This window comes from Eubalaena glacialis, chromosome 2 (genome assembly GCF_028564815.1).
Source record: "Eubalaena glacialis isolate mEubGla1 chromosome 2, mEubGla1.1.hap2.+ XY, whole genome shotgun sequence".
In the NCBI taxonomy this organism is placed as follows: Eukaryota; Metazoa; Chordata; class Mammalia; order Artiodactyla; family Balaenidae; genus Eubalaena; species Eubalaena glacialis.
The window spans coordinates 111,172,068-111,194,935 of NC_083717.1; the positions used below are offsets into that span (position 1 = coordinate 111,172,068).

The window sequence follows — 22,868 nt, forward strand, 5'->3', positions numbered from 1 at the left end:
GCTGAGTCAGAGTATATGTAGAAAGAGTTTGGCTCTCTGTTGCCAAATTACCCTCCAAAGATGATGTTTAATTTTACATGCACTAACAGTGTTCTGGAGTGCTAGATCTATGCCTATAGTGTTATCATTAAAAAAATTTGTTGCCAGTCTGTTAGTTTAAAGCGGTATCATTGCTTTAGTTTGCATTTTTTGGTTACTAGTGAATTTGGACATGTTTTCAAATGTTTATTGGCAGTTTGTATTTCTTCTTTGGTGAATTTTCTATTTATATATTTGTTCATTTTTAAGAATTAAGGTGTTTTTCTTTTCTTTTTAATATGTAGCTACCTTTATATATTTAGAACACATACTCTTTGTTACATGTTATAGACCTATTTCCAAAATGTTAAATTATACTTACTGTTTTCCAGTTTTTAAAAAAGTTTGCAAGGTGCTGTTTTTCTAGCTTATTATCATGTGGAGTCATCTGTGAGAAGTATATGTGGGTTGTTGCAACTTGCTTTGTGTTTCTTGAAATGATACATCAAAAGTATTTATATCCTTTCATGTTGAAGCCCTGCATCTTTTCTAGAGTATGTTTTGAGTACGTTGTGTCAAGGAAATCACCATCTAATTATGTTCCTGCTAAAGTGTCTGTTATTGACTTTGAAGTTTGCTGCTAATCTCTTCTTAGCTACATTTCTTTGGATCTAAGTTTTAGATAAGCAGTGGCAAGTGAAAACATAGAAGAATGTAATTTCTTTTCTTGAGGGAGTGTACTTTTAATATTTTAATTTAATGTTAAAAACAGAATAAGCCAACACCATTTTTATTTTTATTTATTCTATCTCTACATTATATGAAAACACACATAATCAACATCAGTGGTCTGAGATTATCCTTCAGAATATTTTCTGAGCTGGTTATTCAAGCAATGTACAGGAGTTAGTAAAGTCTTTAACAACATATTAAGATTTGACAGACCTGTTAACTGATACTGTATCACGTACTTGAATGTTGAATGGTCTTATGCAAAAAAGAAATGGTAACTAGGTGATGGGATGGAGGTGGTAGCTAATGCTATGGTTGGAACCATTTTGCAACATATATCAATCAACACATTTGTGTACCTTAAACATATACAATGTTATATGTCAATTATATCTCAGTAAAGCTGGGGAACCAAAAACTTTTGAAATACTTAGTAAAAAGTAGGGCTTTTCGTAGTTTGGAAAGTCTACCCCCTAATTGCTGTTTTTAGCTACTGTTACACTTTTGGGTATGAAAGTAACACGGTAACATTAAATTTGACTATGAAAGCTACTAATATATTAATATATTAAATTCATGTCTCTAAGAATTTTAAATAGGGGACACCAGGCAAATAAATACATAAATAGTGGGAGAGTATAAACAATAATTGCAAGATTTTGAAGGATACAGTATAGAAGGTGGTATTTGATACTTTGGCAAATAGGAAAGAAAACTTTATAGGTAGGGCTTGAGTTCCTCAGAGAGAAGGAGGGGAATGGGACAAGTGGAGGAGGAACGATTGGATGCCACAAGGATACGGATGAGGATTGGCAGCCACGGAGGGCAGGCTTCAGGAATGGATCCTGATGTAGGGGTCAAGGACTAACCCTAGGCAGTCAGCTAGAACCTTATCAAAGTAGTGGGCTTGCATGACAAGATTGCATGCAATCTTTTTTCTTAGATTGCAGGCAATCTAAGAAAATGGGTAAAATGCTGAGATATGCAAACATGAGAGGGGACAACATATGTGAAAGCAAGACAGAGAGCTCTAAAACCCTATGGTTCTATGAGTCTATGCTGGGAAAATGTAACCCTCACTGACAGTGAATCTCTACTATAAATTTAAGGGAGAAGAATTGGGCTAAGGAAGAGAGATTGTGTAATTCATTATGATTTTTCTATGGTACCTAACTCACATTACGTATATTTTTAATTATTTGATTAGTTGACTAAAAATACCTTTGAAAACTGGGTCATAGTGTAATTCAAACTTTGTACATAATGTATTAAGACATAAACTTATGTAGTTTTTGAGAATTTTGTGTATATAATTTGGATCTTTTAAAAGTTGGCTTTGTTTTATAATGCTTGCTGGGTTTTAGCCATCCATTTTTAACCACATATTCCATTTAGACAAATTTCATAATTCTTAAAACTTTGATATTCTGACTTCTATATTCTTGACACTGGGTTAGGGAAGTCATGATGATAACTCAGAGGAAATAGGGTGAGATCACAAGGCCTCAGTGGTCAAGATGGCTACATATTAAAATCTTTGAATCAGAGTGAAAAACAAAAAGACCACTCAGTGTCATTTGCAGAGCATCATTATTCCCCTTGTTTTTGTAGTGCATTGTAGTTTGGAAAGTATTACTTTCCAAGGGACAAATAACTTGTCCCTGCTGTTTGACTTGATCTTCATGACAGCCTTGGAGGTAGGTATAGTCATCACTACCTCTACTGTTGCAGGTGAGGACATCAAGACATGGGGCTTAGGTGACTTGCTTGTAACCCATATCTCCTGACTTCCGGGAAAGTTCTTTAAACATATATAGCCTCTGTCATCATTATTTGATCATAGCTCCCTAATTGGATGGTATCGGAAGGCAGTACTTTTGATTTTCTTCTTCTTCGTATGTGCCGTACTATTTCAGGCTTAGTGGAATAGGTATTCAAATATTTGAATGAATCCTTTTTCCCAAGAAAGGTAATAATACAGCCCTACCTTAAATAGATTGTTAAAATCTGCCTTACTCTGGCAGATGTTTTGAAAAAAATTAGATACAGGGGTAGATCAACAGCCACACACTTAGCTTGATTCCTTTGGAGAGATTTATTGCAGCGGTTAAGCGTGCAGAATCAAGTGGGCAGACAAATCTTTTAATTAGCCCTTGATCATGGAGCTTACCTCATTCATTTCCTAGATCTGCAAGGGCACAAAGAGAGGTTGTTTCAAATAATTTTCATACTGTTTTTGTGGCTCATATACTTTACTGTTCAGGAGCTACTAGACCATAAAATCCAGCCAGTGAGAGCATTGGAAGTCCCAGAGCTCAAAGGTTTATTAAGTGGTGTGAAGCTCTATTGTTTTGTGCATGTGTTAAATAATTGCTGTCAGTGCAAGACTGTTAAAAATTCCCAGCTAGTAATAACACGAATAGTACTTTATGGCTTCAAAAGGAGATAAAAGAAATTTCTTATTCAGCATTTTGGCGGCATCACAGCAGATGTCAGTTTTGTTATTGTGAGGACTTTACTTTTGGCAGATGCTCTCCCTTCTGGCAACAGAGCTCTAATTACCATATAAATTAAGCTGGGAAATGAGCGGAGGGCACAAAGCCCGGCCCCTTCTGCTTATACCCACTTTGCGAGGGCTGCAGTGCCAAGCAGGCAGAATGGGGGCCCATGTGATGGAGAGGGCTCCACCTCCCCTTTCTTTCCATTCAGATTGATTAGAGGAACATTAAGCTGCTTAGCTGCTGTGCAAACACAAGGATCATTCTTTCTTTTTTTCTCTCTTTTTTTTTTTTAACCCAGGGTCGTCTCTCCAACAGTATTCCATGAATTAGCCTAATCCATCCTGCTTTAATTCAGAGGCACTAATTATATTTCAGCATACATTCTTACACACTAAATTATAAGTATCCTTACTTTAATCAGTTGTAACTAGTCCTTAAATTGAGGGTTTAGTACTTTCCTTTTATGGGATAACAGGCTTTGCTGTGTTATGTGATGGGGTTAGACCCTTTAGGACTTGAAGATGTGGATGATGCATTATTATTATTATTATTTTTTCCTAAAGAGCTCGGTATTTTCTTCTAGCCAGAGTGTAATTCAAAACTTTATAATGTCCTTTTAAAATTTGTAAAATGGTGTTTGATGCTTAGGTAGATTTGGGATGTGAACAAATAACCACAATTTGTAGGGACATAATTATAATACAGATGAATAATGATTTATAGTTGCAAAGCATTTCCCATGTAAATTATCTTGTTTGTTGTTTAAATAACCCTCAACATGGGTGATTTAGGGATTCATATGAGGTGAGTGCTGCAGGCCACACAGTTAGTTGGTAGCATAGAATGGAAGACTCATCGCGCTTTGGGGAGTTCTTTCCTCCCACTGTATGCTGCTTATTGACTGGAGGTTCCCCCCACTGTTAAGCTTACATACTGATAAACTTCCTGATGAAATGATCCTTCCTATCAGCGTTCTTCATTTGTATTTTTATTAGGCTTGATAGAAAATCATCACAATTTGTATCACTTAAAGAGAACCACCTGTGAACATTCTGCAAAATTTTACATTTTACTCACACCATAAAGTAAGAAACCGTAGTTTTTATTCTTCAGCTATTCTGGTTTCTTAAAACAATTATGCTTTAAAAAATATGTATCATAGGGTTTTAAGCGTCATTAGAAAATTATAAAGAAGATAGTGTTATGACTATCCCCTTGAGAACCGGCTATTCAGAGTGGTTAAGAGAACTACAGAGACTTTCTGTCTTCACAATAGGGTTGGGTAAGAACCACATCAGTTGAGAGATATATCAATTTCCTGTCCAGTGTCCCCCCCTCCCCCCATGAAAAAACTGTACACCCATTGATCCTTTCTGCTATCTTACCTCATTGGGATTTCTCCTCTTTAATAGATGAGACTGGGTGGAAATGACCTTGACTTGTCAAGGTCAGAGACTCATCCTGGAACTTAACTTCTTGAAGGAGAGTATTAAGCCATGGCAATCTCAGGCAGAGCTACTTGGTCGCTGGGCACTGCTCAGAGATCACTGGCTAAGGGACAAGAAGGGGCTGAAATCCACTGGGCTCCATTTGCTAAGTCCTGCTCATTAGCACCTGCTGAGTTCACCTGGAGGAAGGGGAGACTTTCTCTCTCTCTTTTTCTTCCAGTTTTATTGAGATATAATTGACATACAGCACTGTATAAGTTTAAGGTGTGCAGCATAGTGATTTGGGTTGCATACATCGTAAAATGATGACCACAATAAGTTTAGTGAACATCCATCATCGCATATAGACACAAAATAAAAAGAAAAAATATTGTTTCCTTGTGAGGAGAACTCTTAGGATTTACTCACTTAAAAACCTTCATATATAATATGCAGCAGTGTTAATTGTATTTGTCATGTTGTTACATCCCTAGTACTTCTTTATCTTATAACTGGAAGTTTGTACCTTTTGACTGCCTTCATCCAATCCCCCCTCTCCCCACAGTACACCTCTGGTAACTACAAATCTGATCTCTTTTTCTGTGAGTGAGTTTGTTTGTTTTTTGAAGTATAATTGATCTACAGCACTATGTTAGTTCCTGGTGCACAAGATAGTGTTTCAATATTTCCATACATCACACAATGATCACCATGATAAGGGAGAGACTTTCTCTTTACGTGAAAGGCTCTACTCACTGGCCAAGCACCTCAGTGAGGTTGCTTCTACCTGGAGGGGCACCTTTTCCAATTTGTCCAAAGGCATCCTGTGTAGGTGCTGCTTGTTGATGAGACTCAGGGCAGGGGCAATTGAACACCGTCTACCTAGTCACCAAGGGTAGACACTTCACGTCTTCTACTCTCTCTTTTCTTTTTTAACTTGGGTGAATTGTTCAGGCATATTGCTCTTTAGGTGGACATAGAAAGTCTCCCTTTCCTAAACACTTGACTGGACCCTATTAATTATGCAAATATAAGGCAAATAAGTAACCACTATTCTGGGAGAAGAGTGACAGGAAATTTGTGGCCGGACAACATTGCCACTGTTAGTATCCCTTCGTGTGCGCTGCAGATTGCCGGCACAGGGACCAGCCAGTGTCCGGGAGGGAAGGGAACCAGACTCTAACCCCTTTCTCTTTCGATTCACTTTTACCAAAACCTCTCTGATGGATTGATGTTGCCCCAGGTGAGGTCCCTCGGAAGGAAAGAATTCCACCACGGAGGAAGGAGGAGGTTGACTTGGTGACCCAGGCTTAACGTTAGGGCTTTTGGAAGCTCGTAGGGGAGGTTCTGATGGCTGAGCTTGGGTCCGTGGCACAGCACTGGTCCTTGGACAGAGTATGTGAGTGAAGGTAAAACAGCAACGCCCTGGGGTCCCTTGTGTGAGGCACTGCTGTACTCTGTGCAGGGATCTACATCAGGGTTCATGGCAGCAGTGAACACAAATGGCCCATTTGTGGCTTTACCAGGAGCCATGGCAGCTAGAAATCTGGACCCATCTTAGACTGATTAGACTTTCCAGTTTCTTTCAGGCTGACGTTTGGAAGCAGGACAGGCCACAAACGTTCTGAACAATTTGGGGTTAGGGATTGGGGAGTAGCTTCTAGAGGGAGATAGTGAAGTTGCTGCTAATACTGTGGCTGATGGGGTATCAGAAACAATGAATGGAAAAATAAGAGATGGGACTCTATTCTTTACCCACAGTTGTGAAGGGAGCCGTACCAGGAGATTCTTCCACCTCGTTGTCTTTCCAGTCCTTCTTCTCTGCTTCACCACATTAAATGGCCAGTCTCTCCAGGCCATTTCCACACTGCTACAAGAATGATCTTTCTAGAGTGCAAATATGGTATGTTACATTCCTGCTTAACATCTTTTTTTTTTTAAAATTAATTTATTTATTTGGCTGCACCGGGTCTTAGTTGTGGCACGTGGGATCTAGTTCCCCTACCAGGGATTGAACCCGGACCCCCTGCATTGGGAGCTCGGAGTCTTAACCACTGGACCACCAGGAAAGTCCCCTGCTTAACATCTTATAGTGGCCCTGTAACCTTTAGGATAAAATCCAGATTCTTTGGCTGGGTGTGTATGGACCTTCACTCCCTGGTCAGAGCCTCTCTTCCGGCCCATCTCTCGCAGTAGCTTCCTGTCTTCCCAGTGTACCCACTGCTATGAACTACTAGCCATTTTCCAAACATACAAAGCTTTTTCATGTGAGTCTTAGCACAGTTTATTCTTCCCCCTGCTTTTCACTTTCTCATCCTTAAAGGCTTATTCAGATGTCACATCCTTTGTCAAGCTTTTCTCTCCACACGTCTGTTTTTCCCGTGAGGCTGTGGACAGGGACTATGTCTGTCTTATTCATTTCAGAATGAATTTACCTGATACCTGGCCCACGCCCGGCAATGGTGGAGTCTATTAATTCTGTGAAATGAAGAATGAATATGGAGGCTAAGTGTTTGGTACGAATGGAACCTCCCCAAGGACCTCTGAAATCATGCTAGATAGATTTGTCCTCAAGGCCGAATTCAAGGCCTCTTGCCTGCTCCATCTTGCAATCTAGGGCAAGTTACTCCATTCCCAAAGAGGAGGAATGCTGTTTTACTTTGAAACCCTGACTAGGCCACATTTTCTAGGGCTGAAGCTTTCATGTGTGACTGTATGCCGTTTTTCTCTTTCTTTCTTCCACTGGCTGGAGTTGTGTGGGAGTGACTTATTTGGCATGGGAAGAGGCCTGGCCTGGTCCCTCCTCCTTCCTCTTTCTCTCTGTTTCATCCATCTTTCTCATCAGGAGGCAGGTAGATTCAGGGGCTGAGCTCTCTCCAGAGGTGGCCTGGAGTCAGTGGCAGTGGGCTCTGGATAACTCTTCTCTTGCCTGTGGTCTGGCTCTATGGTGCCCTTTCCTGCCCTGCTGATGGGCATTTCCTTCTGTCCCCATGCAGTGGTCAGCTCTCCTGGGGCTTGGATTAGGGCATGGCAGAACCATAGGGCAGGATTGTGCCCTGTTCTGTTTAGAAAAAGGCCTTTTTCATGGATCCATTCAAGTCTCAGCTAACATGAAATTGTGCACTTTGCACATGGTAACTTCCTCCAAGGATCTCTTAGATTGGGCCAAGACAGGATTTTCTCAATCATTGGAAAAACTCTACTGCAAACCATCTGAATCCAACCCTGAGAGCCTAATGTAATGCTGGGTTTTTTGTTTTTTGTTTTTTTTGGGTGAAGTAGAAAAGGATAGCTTTATCGCTTTGCCAGGCAAAAGGGGACACAGCAGGCTCCTGCCTTGAAAAACTATGTGTCCCAACCAGGGAGGATTTTTTTTTTTTGCATATTAAATTTGTTTATTTCTTATCATACTTGACATCTCATACTATATACCAAAACTGTCAGACTAAAATGTCTTTTGTAAATCATTGCGCTCTTTTGGAGTTAAGATACCTAAAGTAAGAAATATTCATCTGGAATGGGTCAGGTCCTGACAGTCTAAGTAAATGATCTTTTTTTTTTTTAATTTTTGAATTTTATTTTATTTATTTTTTTATACAGCAGGTTCTTATTAGTTATCCATTTTATACATATTAGTGTATATATGTCAATCCCAATCTCCCAATTCATCCCACCACCACCCCCCCGCCACTTTCACCCCTTGGTGTCCATACGTTTGTTCTCTACATCTGTGTCTCAATTTCTGCCCGCAAACCGGTTCATCTGTACCATTTTCTAGGTCCCACATATATGCGTTAATATACGATATTTGTTTTTCTCTTTCTGACTTACTTTACTCTGTATGACAGTCTCTAGATCCATCCATGTCTCTACAAATGACCCAATTTCGTTCCTTTTTATGGCTGAGTAATATTCCTTTGTGTATATGTACCACATCTTCTTTATCCATTTGTCTGTTGATGGGCATTTAAGTTGCTTCCATGACCTGGCTGTTGTAAATAGTGCTGCAATGAACATTGGGGTGCATGTGTCTTTTTGAATTACGGTTTTCTCTGGGTATATGCCCAGTAGTGAGTGGGATTGCTGGGTCTTATGGTACTTCTATTTTTAGTTTTTTAAGGAACCTCCATACTGTTCTCCATAGTGGCTGTATCAATTTACATTCCCACCAACAGTGCAAGAGGGTTCCCTTTTCTCCACACCCTCTCCAGCATTTGTTGTTTGTAGATTTTATGATGATGCTCATTCTAACTGGTGTGAGGTGATACCTCATTGCAGTTTTGATTTGCATTTCTCTAATAATTAGTGATGTTGAGCAGCTTTTCATGTGCTTCTTGGCCATCTGTAAGTCTTCTTTGGAGAAATGGCTATTTAGGTCTTCTGCCCATTTTTGGATTGGGTTGTTTGTTTTTTTAATATTGAGCTGCATGAGCTGTTTATATATTTTGGAGATTAATCCTTTGTCCACTGATTCATGTGCAAATATTTTCTCCCATTCTGATGGTTGTCTTTTCATCTTGTTTGTAGTTTCCTTTGCTGTGCAAAAGCTTTGAAGTTTCATTAGGTCCCATTTGTTTATTTTTGTTTTTATTTCCATTACTCTAAGAGGTGGATCAAAAAAGATCTTGCTGAGATTTATGTCAAAGAGTGTTCTTCCTATGTTTTCCTCTAAGAGTTTGATAGTGTCCGGTCTTACATTTAGGTCTCTAATACATTTTGAGTTTATTTTTGTGTATGGTGTTAGGGAGTGTTCTAATTTCATTCTTTTACACATAGCTGTCCAGTTTTCCCAGCACCACTTATTGAAGAGACTGTCTTTTCTGCATTGTATATCCTTGCCTCCTTTGTCATAGATTAGTTGACTGTAGGTGTGTGGGTTTATCTCTGGGCTTTCTATCCTGTTCCATTGATCTATATTTCTGTTTTTGTGCCAGTACTATATTGTCTTGATTACTGTAGCTTTGTAGTATAGTCTGAAGTCAGGGAGTCTGATTCCTCCAGCTCTGCTTTTTTCCCTCAAGATTGCTTTGCCTATTTGGGGTCTTTTGTGTCTCCATACAAATTTTAAGATTTTTTTGTTCTAGTTCTGTAAAAAATGCCATTGACAATTTGATAGGGGTTAAATTGAATCTGTAGATTGCTTTGGGTAGCATAGTCATTTTCACAATGTTGATTCTTCCAATCCAAGAACATGGTATATCTCTCCATCTGTTGGTATCATCTTTAATTTCTTTCATCAGTGTCTTACAGTTTTCTCCGTACAGGTCTTTTGTCTCCCTAGGTAGGTTTATTCCTAAGTGTTTTATCCTTTTTGTTGCAATGGTAAATGAGAGTGTTTCCTTAATTTCTCTTTCAGATTTTTCATCATTAGTATTTAGGAATGCAAGATTTCTGTGCATTAATATTGTATCCTGCAACTTTACCAAATTCATTGATTAGCTCTAGTAGTTTTCTGGTGGCATCTTTAGGATTCTCTATTTATAGTATCATGTCATCTGCAAACAGTGACAGTTTTACTTCTTCTTTTCCAATTTGTATTCCTTTTATTTATTTTTCTTCTCTGATTGCCGTGGCTAGGACTTCCAAAACTATGTTGAATAATAGTGGTGAGAGTGGACATCCTTGTCTTGTTCCTGATCTTAGAGGAAATGCTTTCAGTTTTTCACTGTTGAGAATGATATTTGCTGTGGGTTTGTCATATATGGCCTTTATTATGTTGAGGTAGGTTCCCTCTATGCCCACTTTCTGGAGAGTTTTTATCATAAATGGGTGTTGAATTTTGTCAAAAGCTTTTTCTGCATCTATTGAGATGATCATATGGTTTTTCTTCTTCAATTTGTTAATATGGTCTACCACAATGATTGATTTGCATATACTGAAGAATCCTTGCATCCCTGGGATAAATCCCACTTGATCATGGTGTATGATCCTTTTAATGTGTTGTTGGACTCTGTTTGCTAGTATTTTGTTGAGGATTTTTGCATCTATATTCATCAGTGATATTGGTCTGTAATTTTCTTTTTTTGTAGTATCTTTGTCTGGTTTTGGTATCAGGGTGATGGTGGCCTCATATAATGAGTTTGGGGGTGTTCCTTCCTCTGCAATTTTTGGAAGAGTTTGAGAAGGATGGGTGTTAGCTCTTCTCTAAATGTTTGATGGAATTCACCTGTGAAGCCATCTGGTCCTGGGCTTTTGTTTGTTGGAAGATTTTTAGTCACAGTTTCAATTTCATTACTTGTGATTCGTCTGTTCATATTTTCTAATTCTTCCTGGTTCAGTCTTGGAAGGTTATACCTTTCTAAGAATTTGTCCATTTCTTCCAGGTTGTCCATTTTATTGGCATAGAGCTGCTTGTAGTAGTCTCCTAAGATGCTTTGTATTTCTTCACTGTCTGTTGTAACTTCTCCTTTTTCATTTCTAATTTTATTGATTAGAGTCCTCTCCCTCTTTTTCTTGATGAGTCTGGCTAATGGTTTATCAATTTTGTTTATCTTCTCAAAGAACCAGCTTTTGCTTTTATTGATCTTTGCTATTGTTTTCTTTGTTTCTATTTCATTTATTTCTGCTCTGATCTTTATGATTTCTTTCCTCCTACTAACTTTGGATTTTGTTTGTTCTTCTTTCTCTAGTTCCTTTGGGTGTAAGTTTAGATTGTTTATTCGAGATTTTTCTTGTTTCTTGAGGTAGGCTTGTATTGCTATAAATTTCCCTCTTAGAACTGCTTTTGCTGCATCCCATAGGTTTTGGATCGTCATGTTTTCGTTGTCAGTTGTCTCTAGGTATTTTTTGATTTCCTCTTTGATTTCTTCAGTGATCTCTTGGTTATTTAGTAACATACTGTTTAGCCTCCATGTGTTTGTGTTTTTTTGTTTTTTTCCCTGTAACTGATTTCTAATCTCATAGCGTTGTGGTCAGAAAAGATGCTAGATATGATTTCAATTTTCTTAAATTTACTGAGGCTTGATTTGTGACCCAAGATGTGATCTATCCTGGAGAATGTTCCATGTGCACTTGAGAAGAAAGTGTAATCTGCTGTTTTTGGATGGAATGTCCTATAAATATCAATTAAATCTATCTGGTCCATTGTGTCATTTAAAGCTTGGGTTTCCTTATTAATTTTCTGTTTGGATGATCTGTCCATTGGTGAAAGTGAGGTGTTAATGTCCCCCACTATTATTGTGTTACTGTCGATTTCCTCTTTTAGAGCTGTTAGCAGTTGCCTTATGTATTGAGGTGCTCCTATGTTGGGTGCATATATATTTGCAATTGTTATATCTTCTTGGATTGATCCCTTGATCATTATGTAGTGTCCTTCCTTGTCTCTTGTAACATTCTTTATTTTAAAGTCTATTTTATCTGATAGGAGTATTGCTACTCCAGCTTTCTTTTGATTTCCATTTGCCTGGAATATCTTTTTCCATCCCCTCACTTTCAGTGTGTATGTGTCCCTAGGTCTGAAGTGGGTCTCTTGTAGGCAGCATATATATGGGTCTTGTTTTTTGTTTGTTTGTTTGTTTTAAATTTATTTATTTATTTATTTGTTTTTGGCTGCGTTGGGTCTTCGTTGCTGCGTGCGGGCTTTCTGTAGTTGTGGCAAGCGGGGGCTACTCTTCTTTGCGGTGCACGGGCTTCTCATTGCAGTGGCTTCTCCTGTTGCAGAGCACAGACTCTAGGCGCGCGGGCTTCAGTAGTTGTGGCACGTGGGCTCAGTATTTGTGGCTCGCGGGCTCTAGAGCACAGGCTCAGTAGTTGTGGCACACGGGCTTAGTTGCTCCACGGCATGTGGGATCTTCCTGGACCAGGGCTCAAACCCGTGTCCCCTGCATTGGCAGGCGGATTCTTAACCACTGCACCACCAAGGAAGTCCCTAGGTCTTGTTTTTGTATCCATTCAGCAAGCCTGTGTCTTTTGGTTGGAGCATTTAATCCATTCACATTTAAGGTAATTATCGATATGTATGTTCCTATTACCAGTTTCTTAATTGTTATGGGTTTGTTTTTGTAGGTCCTTTTCTTCTCTTGTGTTTCCCACTTAGAGAAGTTCCTTTAACATTTGTTGTAGAGCTGGTTTGGTGGTGCTGAATTCTCTTAGCTTTTGATGGGCTGTAAAGCTTTTGATTTCTCCATCGAATCTGAATGAGATCCTTGCCAGCTCGAGTAATCTTGGTTGTAGGTTCTTCCCTTTCATCACTTTAAATGTCATGCCACTCCCTTCTGGCTTGTAGAGTTTCTGCTGAGAGAGCAGCTGTTAACCTTATGGGAGTTCCCTTGTATGTTATTCGTTGTTTTTCCCTTGTTGCTTTCAATAATTTTTCTTTTTCTTTAATTTTTGTCAATTTGATTACTGTGTGTCTTGGCGTGTTTCTCCTTGGATTTATCCTGTATGGGACTCGCTGCGCTTCCTGGACTTGGGTTGCTATTTCCTTTCACATGTTAGGAAAGTTTTCGACTATAATCTCTTCATATATTTTCTCGGATCCTTTCTCTCTCTCTTCTCCTTCTGGGACCCTTATAATGTGAATGTTGTTACGTTTAATGTTGTCCCAGAGGTCTCTTATGCTGTCTTCATTTCTTTTCATTCTTTTTTCTTTATTTGGTTCTGCGGCAGAGAATTGCACCATTCTGTCTTCCAGGTCACTTACCCGTTCTGCTGCCTCAGTTATTCTTCTGTTGATTCCTTCTAGTGTATTTTTCAATTCATTTATTATTGTTCATCTGTTTGTTTGTTCTTTAATTCTTCTAGGTGTTTGTTCTTTAATTCTTCTAGGTCTTTGTTAAATATTTCCTGCATCTTCTCGATCTTTGCCTCCATGCTTTTTCCGAGGTCCTGGATCATCTTCACTATCATTATTCTGAATTCTTTTTCTGGAAGATTACCTATCTCCATTTCATTTAGTTGTTTTTCTGGGGTTTTATCTTGTTCCTTCATCTGGTGCATAGCCCTCTGTCTTTTCATGTTGTGTATCTTTCTGTGAATGTGGTTTTTGTTCCACAGGCTTCAGGATTGTAGTTCTTCTTGTTCTGCTGTCTGCCCTCTGGTGGATGAGGCTCTCTAAGAGGCTTGTGCACGTTTGCTGATTGGAGGGACTGGTGGTGGGTAGAGCTGGATGTTGCTGTGGTGGGCAGAGCTCAGTAAAACTTTAATCCACTTGTCTGCTGATGGGTGGGGCTGGGTTCCCTCCCTGTTGGTTGTTTGGCCTGAGGCAACCCAACACTGGAGCCTACCTGGGCTCTTTGGTGGGGCTAATGGCAGACTCTGGGAGGGCTCACACCAAGGAGTACTTCCCAGAACTTCTGCTGCCAGTGTCCTTGTCCTCACAGTGAGCCACAGCCACCCCCATCTCTGCAGGAGACACTCCAACGCTAGCAGGTAGGTCTGGTTCGGTCTCCTATGGGGTCACTGCTCCTTCCCCTGGGTCCTGATGTACACACTACTTTGTGTGTGCCCTCCAAGAGTGGAGTCTCTGTTTCCCCCATTCCTGTCAAAGTCCTGTAGTCAATCCCACTAGCCTTCAAAGTCTGATTCTCTAGGAATTCCTCCTCTCACTGCCGGACCCCCAGGTTGGGAAGCCTGATGTGAGGCTCAGAACCTTCACTCCAGTGGGTGGACTTCTGTGGTATAAGTGTTCTCCAGTTTGTAAGTCACCCACCCAGCAGTTACGGGATTTGATTTTATTGTGATTGCGCCCCTCCTACCATCTCATTGTGGCGTCTCCTTTGTCTTTGGATGTGGGGTATCTTTTTTGGTGAGTTCCAGTGTCTTCCTGTCGGTGATTGTTCAGCAGTTAGTTGTGATTCCCGTGCTCTCACAAGAGGGAGTGAGCGCACATCTTTCTACTCCACCATATTGAACCGGTAATCTCCCACACAGGGATTTTTATGCAGCAGTTTGCCTTAAAAGATATTTATGACAAAAAAGAAAAGAAATTCCTCCCAATTCTATATTGTGATATTGGAATGATACGTTACCAAAGAGAGGGATACAGAATACTAATTCATATTTACAGTTTGGTGAGATAGTCTTTGATGACTATAAACCAAAGCGATATATGTATAAAGTTACAGGAAGCATTTTTAATTAAAAATGTGCTTTCTAAATTTGTTTTTGTCTGTTTTCTTTATTGAAGTGAGGCACCTGGTTTTGTATTTTGCACTGCTAATATTTTGGGAAAGCCATAATAAAGGAGGAAATAAGGTTTTGAGATGAAAGAAACGGTGTGGAGGTGCCACCTAGTGGTCACATCATCATGTCTGTATTCTCCTTCTTGCCAGTGGTAATTGGAAGTCAGTGGAGGGTTGCTTGGTAGAGTTGGGGTTTCCTGGAGGATCCCTTTAAGATATAAGTGGTGAATCGATTAGCATATTGTTGTCTTGATAGGATAATGTTTTTCCCTTTGTTTTATGGTCACTAAAATTATCCTGCTCCAAATTCATTATTTAAAATAACTTGTATTAGCTGGATGGTTTTTGTTATCCTTTTTGCTAGTGTTAACTAATTATGCCAGCAAGATTTGAGTTATACTTGAAAATCATAGCTTCGTGACTTCTTTACCATTTCGTTGAAATGATCTGACATGTGAACATACAGAAGACATGTTGTGTGTCTGGAGTGTATTGCGGGACCTAACCGAAGTCTGGATGATGGCCAGGTGCAGTGAAATTTCATTAAAAGTCTTTCTTCTTCTTTTGGGATTAATCTGTCTTTAGAATAATTCCATAGAAGAAAAAGATCAATGGGAAAACTCATCTTTTAGAATTTTTTTTTCAGATTAGCTGTGTTCAGCAAGCACACACTTCATTAGAAAGATAGCCTGTACTATTAGACAGTTGACTGTACTGATTTCTTTTCTTTACCCTTAAACCACATGTAATCCAGAATCGTGTCAAATATTGAAGTTTTTCAAAACAAAGTGCTAGTGATAGAGATCTTAAGAATGATCAAAATTCCCAGAGGTGTATTTTATCTCCTCAGTGACGAGTAATCTTTGAAAGTTCCTCTGTTCCTGTGTATGATGGGGGGAGGGAGTTAGGGGTTGGGGAGGAACGTTTGCAGTAAAGGACTTTTACTGGGTTATAAAATAAGTTTTCTCCGGATGATTTTTACTTTATTAGTATTGTTTTGGTATCTATTTTGGGCAGTATTTGCACAAAGAATCTTAACATCTGATTAGGTACTAACGTTTTGTCTTTATTACACATGAATAGTTGTTTTTTTTTTTTTTTGTCAAGGAAATTCTCATGGTGGAATTAAATAAAACATTAAAGAAACAACAGGAGAGCTCTTCAGAACAATGTAAACTTTAGCTAAAAACTTCCCGAAAGATGCTTTCTGAGATTTACAAAGACAGCCCAGATAACACACCAGTCACTTAGATTGTAAAATGTCTACTGCATGGGGGTCATTGCTGAGAAGAATACAAAAGTACGTATGATGGAGTCTGTGTTCTCAGGGTCCTAGTAAGAGGCAGTATTGAGACAAGTGTGGAGCCAAATTGTCTGTGTTTGAGTCCCTGCTATGCCTCTTACTAGTAGTGTGACTTTTGAGAAGTTACTTCACCTCTCTCTGCCTCAGTTTCTTCCTCTGTGAGTGGAGATAATAAGAACTGACCTTGTAGGGTTGAATGGAAAGTTCTTAGGACAGTGCCTGGATATATGGGAACTCAGTCCACATCAGGTGTTCTCATCTCATCATCTGGTGAGGAAGCCAAAGCGTAGGCATCATACACAAGAGGACACTTCAACACTCTATTTGATCAAGTAGGAAATTGTTAGGACCATTTACTAAAATGGTTCACAAAAGACAAACCAGTATGAGCTAGGATATTTTAGAAAGGGAGGAATTAGGAATAGAACTGAGTTTTGAACACTTCAAAAAAAAAAAAAAAAAAAGATCTGAAGCCAGTTTTTCCTATTCAGATTTCAGTTGTGGAGAATTATGATTCTTTTTTTTTTTTTAACATCTTTATTGGAGTATAATTGCTTTACAATGGTGTGTTAGTTTCTGCTTTATAACAAAGTGAATCAGTTATACATATACATATATCCCCCTATATCTTCCCTCTTGCGTCTCCCTCCCTCCCACCCTCCCTATCCCACTCCTCTAGGTGGTCACAAAGCACCGAGCTGATCTCCCTGTGCTATGCGGCTGCTTCCCACTAGCTATCTATTTTACATTTGGTAGTGTGTATATGTCCATGCCACTCTCTCACTTTGTCCCAGCTTACCCTTCCCCCTCCCCATGTCCTCAAGTCCATTCTCTAGTAGGTCTGCGTCTTTATTCCCATCCTACCCCTAGGTTCTTCATGACCATGTTTTTTTTTTTTTTTAGATTCCATATATATGTATTAGCATACGGTATTTGTTTTTCTCTTTCTGACTTCACTCTGTATCACAGACTCTAGGTCCATCCACCTCACTACAAATAACTCAATTTCATTTCTTTTTATGGCTGAGTAATATTCCATTGTATATTTGTGCCACATCTTCTTTATCCATTCATCTGTCGATGGACACTTAGGTTGCTTCCATGTCCTGGCTATTGTAAATAGAGCTGCAGTGAACATTGTGGTACATGACTCTTTTTGAATTATGGTTTTCTCAGGGTATACGCCCAGTAGTGGGATTGCTGGGTTGTATGGTATTTCTATTTTTAGGTTTTTAAGGAACCTCCATGATGTTCTCCATAGTGGCTGTATCAATTTACATTCCCACCAACAGTGCAAGAGGGTTCCCTTTTCTCCACACCTTCTCCAGCATTTATTGTTTGTAGATTTTTTGATGATGGCCATTCTGACTGGTGTGAGATGATATCTCATTGTAGTTTTGATTTGCATTTCTCTAATGATTAGTGATGTTGAGCATCCTTTCATGTGTTTGTTGGCAATCTGTATATCTTCTTTGGAGAAATGTCTATTTAGGTCTTCTGCCCATTTTTGGATTGGGTTGTTTGTTTTTTTGATATTGAGCTGCATGAGCTGCTTGTAAATTTTGGAGATTAATCCTTTGTCAGTTGCTTCATTTGCAAATATTTTCTCCCATTCTGAGGGTTGTCTTATCGCCTTGTTTAAGTTTTCCTTTGCTGTGCAAAAGCTTTTAAGTTTAATTAGGTCCCATTTGTTTATTTTTGTTTTTATTTCCATTTCTCTAGGAAGTGGGTCAAAAAGGATCTTGCTGTGATGTATGTCATAGAGTGTTCTGCCTATGTTTTCCTCTAAGAGTTTGATAGTGTCTGGCCTTACACTTAGGTCTTTAATCCATTTTGAGTTTATTTTTGTGTATGGTGTTAGGGAGTGTTCTAATTTCATTCTTTTATATGTAGCTGTCCAGTTTTTCCAGCACCACTTATTGAAGGGGCTGTCTTTTCTCCACTGTATATTCTTGCCTCCTTTATCAAGGATAAGGTGACTGTATGTGCGTGGGCTTATCTCTGGGCTTTCTATCCTGTTCCATTGATCTATATTTCTGTTTTTGTGCTGGTACCATGCTGTCTTGATTACTGTAGCTTTGTAGTATAGTCTGAAGTCAGGGAGCCTGATTCCTCCAGCTCGGTTTTTCTTTCTCAAGATTGGTTTGGCTATTCAGGGTCTTTTGTGTTTCCATACAAATTGTGAAATTTTTTGTTCTAGTTCTGTGAAAAATGCCAGTGGTAGTTTGATAGGGATTGCATTGAATCTGTAGATTGCTTTGGGTAGTAGAGTCATTTTCACAATGTTGATTCTTTCAATCCAAGAACATGGTATATCTCTCCATCTGTTTGTATCATCTTTAATTTCTTTCATCAGTGTCTTATAATTTTCTGCATCAGTGGGGGGGATCTGTGAAGGAGGAAAGGTTTCCACACACTAGGAAGCCCCTTTGTGGGCGGAGACTGCGGGTGGCAGAGGGGGGAAGCTTCGAAGCCACGGAGGAGAGCGTGGCAACTGGTGTGCGGAGGGCAAAGCGGAGAGATTCCCACACAGAGGATCGGTGCCGACCAGCACTCACCAGTCGGAGAGACTTGTCTGCTCACCCGCCGGGATTGGCAGGGGCTGGGAGCTGAGGCTCGGGCTTCAGAGGTTGGATCCCAGGGAGAGGACTGGGGTTGGCTGCGAGAACACAGCCTGAAGGGGCTAGTGCGCCACAGCTAGCCGGGAGGGAGTCCGGAAAAAAGTCGAGCTGCGGAAGAGGCAAGAGACATTTTCTTTCCTCTTTGTTTCCTGGTGCGTGAGGAGAGGGGATTAAGAGCGCCACTTTAAAGAGCTCCAGAGATGGGCGCAAGCCGCGGCTATCAGTGCCGACCCCAGAGATGGGCATGAGATGCTAAGGCTGCTGCTGCTGCAGCCACCAAGAAGCCTGTGAGCAAGCACAGGTCACTATCCACACCTCCCCTTCCGGGAGCCTGTGCAGCCTGCCACTGCCAGGGTCCTGTGACCCAGGGACAACTTCCCCGGGAGAACGCACGGCATGCCTCAGGCTGTTGCAACGTCACGCCGGCTTCTGCCGCCGCAGACTCACCCCACACTCCGTACCCTTCCCTCCCCCCAGCCTGGGTGAGCCAGAGCCCCCGAATCAGCCGCCCCTTTAACCCCGTCCTGTCTGAGTGAAGAACAGACGCCCTCAGGCGACCTACACACAGAGGTGGGGCCAAATCCAAAGCTGAACCCCAGGAGCTGTGCGAACAAAGAAGAGAAAGGGAAACCTCTCCCAGCAGCCTCAGGAGCGGATTAATCTCCACAATCAACTTGATGTACCCTGCATCTGTGGAATACCTGAATAGACAAGCGAATCATCCCAAATTGAGGAGGTGGACTTTGGGAGCAACAATATATATATTTTTTTCCCTTTTTCTCTTTTTGTGAGTGTGTATGTGTATGCGTCTGTGTGTGATAGCTCTGCTTTTACCATTTGTCCTAGGGTTCTGTCTGTCCGTTTTTTTTTTTTTTTTTTTGGTATAGTTTTTAGCGCTTGTTATCATTGGTGGATTTGTTTTTTGGTTTGGTTGCTCTCTTCTTTATTTTTTTTAATTACTTAAAAAAATTTTTTTAATAATTATTTTTTATTTTAATAACTTAATTTAATTTTATTTTATCTTCTTTCTTTCTTTGTTCTTTTTTTTTTTCTCTCTTTTGTTCTGAGCCGTGTGGATGACAGGCTCTTGGTGCTCCAGCCAGGCATCAGGGCTGTGCCTCTGAGGTGGGAGAGCCAACTTCAGGACACTGGTCCACAAGAGACCTCCCAGATCCACGTAATATCAAACAGCGAAAATCTTCCAGAGATCTCCATCTCAACACCAAGACCCTGCTCCACTCAACGACCAGCAAGCTTCAGTGCTGGACATCCTATGCCAAACAACTAGCAAGGCAGGAACACAACCCCACCCGTTAGCAGAGAAGCTGCCTAAAATCATAATAAGGCCACAGACACCCCAAAACACACCACCAGACGTGGACCTGCCCACCAGAAAGACAAGATCCAGCCTCATCCACCAGAACACAGGCACTAGTCCCCTCCACCAGGAAGCCTACACAACCCACTGGACCAACCTTAGCCACTGGGGGCAGACACCAAAAACAACGGGAACTACGAACCTGCAGCCTGCAAAAAGGAGACCCCAAACACAGTAAGTTAAGCAAAATGAGAAGACAGTGAAACACACAGCAGATGAAGGAGCAAGGTAAAAACCCACCCAACCTAACAAATGAAGAGGAAATAGGCAGTCTACCTGAAAAAGAATTCAGAATAATGATAGTAAAGATCTTCCAAAATCTTGGAAATAGAATGGAGAAAATACAAGAAAGGTTTAACAAGGACCTAGAAGAACTAAAGAGCAAACAAACAATGATGAACAACACAATAAATGAAATTAAAAATTCTCTAGAAGGGATCAATAGCAGAATAACTGAGGCAGAAAAATGGATAAGTGACCTGGAAGATAAAATAGTGGAAATAACTACTGCAGAGCAGAATAAAGAAAAAAGAATGAAAAGAATTGAGGACAGTCTCAGAGACCTCTGGGACAACATTAAATGCACCAACATTCGAATTGTAGGGGTCCCAGAAGAAGAAGAGAAAAAGAAAGGGACTGAGAAAATATTTGAAGAGATTATAGTTGAAAACTTCCCTAATATGGGAAAGGAAATCGTTAATCAAGTCCAGGAAGCACAGAGAGTCCCATACAGGATAAATCCAAGGAGAAACACGCCAAGACACATATTAATCAAACTATCAAAAATTAGATACAAAGAATTATGATTCTTGATGCTGTGTCCTTCTATAGGGCTAAGGACAAAAAGTAAGCTCTCCCCTTGTTTCTTCATCATTCATTTTTCATTCATTGAGCAACGATTTATGGACTATGTCCTATGTGCCAGGCAGTGTGCTTGGCACTGGGGAATCCAATGGGGAGGGAGGCAGACAAGAATCACTGCTGTAGTTTTTGTTCTCCAACCTTTTAAATAATTTTCCCCATGTGCCCCAGTGTGCTCTCTGGATTCCTCACGCTCAACTTTAAAAATTTTTTATGTTATAAAACCATTGACTGTGAAAATTTTCAAACACATACAACAACATAGTCAGAGGAGTCTAATGAAAACCCAGGTACCCATTACCCATCCTCAGCTTCAACGTTTATCATATCTATGACCCGCTTCCTGACCCTATGCCTGTAGGAGTTATTTTAAAGCAAATCCAAGACATCACGTCATTTCACCCATAAATACTCAGTATGAGTCTCTAATTGATAAGGGTTTTTTAGAAATATAACCACCGTGCCATTATCCACCTAACAAAATTAAGAATAATTTCTTAATATTAAATTATCTCAAAGATATTTAAATTTTTTAAAAGTTTAAATTAACATACAGAAAAATGGACTTTTTTGGTGTAAGGTCCCATGAATTTTAACACATGTAAGAATACAGAACAGTTCCATTGCTTCCCCAAACTCTCCATGCTATCCCTTTGTAGTTACACTCTTCCCACATCTGTAGGAGAACACCATATAAATGGAATAATGTGGCATATACTCTTGTGTCTGGTTTCTTTTGCTCAGCATAATGCTTTTGAAATTTATTCAAGTTGCATGTATCTATAGTTCTTTCCCTTTTATTGCTATATTCCATTGTATGAAATACAATGAATAGTTTTCCATTGTATGGATGTACCATAGTTTGTCCATTTATCTGTTGAAGGATATTTGGGCTATTTCCAATTTTTGGCAGTAATCAATAGAACTATTATAAACTTCGTATCCAGGTTTTTGTGTGAACATCAATTTTCATTTCTCTGAGATAAATGCTCAAAAGTGAATTGCTGAGTTGTTTGGTAAGTATATGTTTACCTTTAGAAGAAACTGCAAAAACCGTTTTCCACAGTGGCTATACATTTTGCATTTCCCTTCAGCCATATATGATTGTTTGAATTGTTCCATAGTCTTTCCAGCACTTGGCATTGTTAGAATTTAAAATTTTAGCCATTCTAGTAGGTGTGTAGTGGTATATCATCATTGTTTTAATTTGCATTTTCCTGTGGCTAATGATGTTGAATGTATTTTCATGAGCCTATTTGCCATGTATACATCCCCTTTGGTGAAATGTTTGTCTTTTGCCCATTTTTTTAAGTTGGGATGTTTATTTTCTTACTGTTGAGGTTTGAGAGTTCTTTAAATATTCTGTTTCCAAGTCCATTATCAGATAAAGGACTGATTTATCTTTTTTGCAAAATATTTTCTTCTACTTTGTTGGCTTGTCTTTTCATTCTCTTAACAGTGTCTTTTGCAGAGCAGAAAATTTTAATTTTGAGGTAGTTTTAATTTATCATTGTCTTCTTTTGGTGTCATGTCTAGAAATCTTTGCCTAACCCCGGGTCATGAAGATTTTCTTTTATGTTTTCTTTTAAAAGTTTTATAGTTTTACATTTTTTTTTTTTTTTTTTTGGGGGGCCACTCTTCATTGCGGTGCGCGGGCCTCTCACTATCGCGGCCTCTCTTGTTGCGGAGCACAGGCTCCAGACGCGCAGGCTCAGTAATTGTGGCTCATGGGCCTAGTCGCTCCGCGGCATGTGGGATCCTCCCAGACCAGGGCTCGAACCCGCGTCCCCCGCATTGGCAGGCAGACTCCCAACCACTGCGCCACCAGGGAAGCCCTAGTTTTACATTTTAACAGTAGATATATGATCCATTTTGAGTTAATTTTGTTTTGTTTTGTTGTTTTTCC

At 39.8% G+C, this 22,868-nt stretch overlaps 1 protein-coding gene across 1 annotated transcript in view; it reads left to right on the top strand.

Moving 5' to 3' along the window:
• The window catches only part of FSIP1 (fibrous sheath interacting protein 1), a 205,845-nt gene that overhangs the window by 96,202 nt on the left and 86,775 nt on the right, over positions 1-22,868 (top strand). The window lies entirely within an intron of this gene.